We start from the raw sequence: 893 nt of genomic DNA, 5'->3' as shown, positions 1-893 counted from the left end.
CCAGCTTTCACAGACATAAGGAGGGGGTGAAAAGACCAGGGCCTTGGGTCAGGCGTACCTTAGTTCTCAAAGGATCATTCCTGCTTGTCAACCCTCTCGCGAGCTCTTGCGCAGTCGATTTACGCGATGCAATGCATCATTTGATCTCTTGGCTGCTGGTTCCAACAGCATGGATTGTGGATCCAGACAAGACAAAATTCTTGACAACTTCAATCTTTTCTCCATTTATTATGATGTTACCTACTGGTCCAGATGCAAAGAAAGTGCGTGGTTTAATATAGATCTTCTAGGCAAAGTCCCACCCAACGACCTTTCCCTGCATGGGTCTGGTAAAAAGATGAAGAAGGATACTCAGAGGATTCACCTTTGTAAAACTGTGGACAGGATTCCCTGAAGTGCCATCCTGCCGTGTACAAAATGAAAAGGGAGGAGGGGGGACATCATTGCTAGCAAGAGCCAGGAACCCAGAAGACAGCGATGACATCAGCGGAGCAGCAGCAGAACCAGGAGCCAGAGCACGGAAGAGGGTGGTGAACTTCCCAACCCACGGTATGAGTAAGGCTTAGTGGTTCTGCGGGGGAGGCTGGCTTCTGGAGAGGGGTGCTTGAATGCCATTACGTTGAGGTTCACAGCCGCATGCCCTTTGGCCATTTACTACCAGACCTGAAAGAACTTTGTAACATGTCCTGATAAACAACTCAACCCTGCGCACGTCTCACAGGCACCACAACCTGCAATGAATTTTGTTTGTGAGTTATGTGTAGCCATTGCAATGGACATTAGAACCTAGCGATCAAGCAAAGACTATTTAAAACTACACCTCGGTTGTGAGGAGTTTTTTGTTCTTTTGTTTTACATTGAGCTACAAACCACATTAAAGGCTGATATCCTTG

This window comes from Echinops telfairi, unplaced genomic scaffold (genome assembly GCF_000313985.2).
Source record: "Echinops telfairi isolate 266 unplaced genomic scaffold, ASM31398v2 ScPeMD7_7424;HRSCAF=8462, whole genome shotgun sequence".
In the NCBI taxonomy this organism is placed as follows: Eukaryota; Metazoa; Chordata; class Mammalia; order Afrosoricida; family Tenrecidae; genus Echinops; species Echinops telfairi.
The sequence above is the reverse complement of the archived record's forward strand: the minus strand, read 5'-3'. Positions refer to the sequence as shown.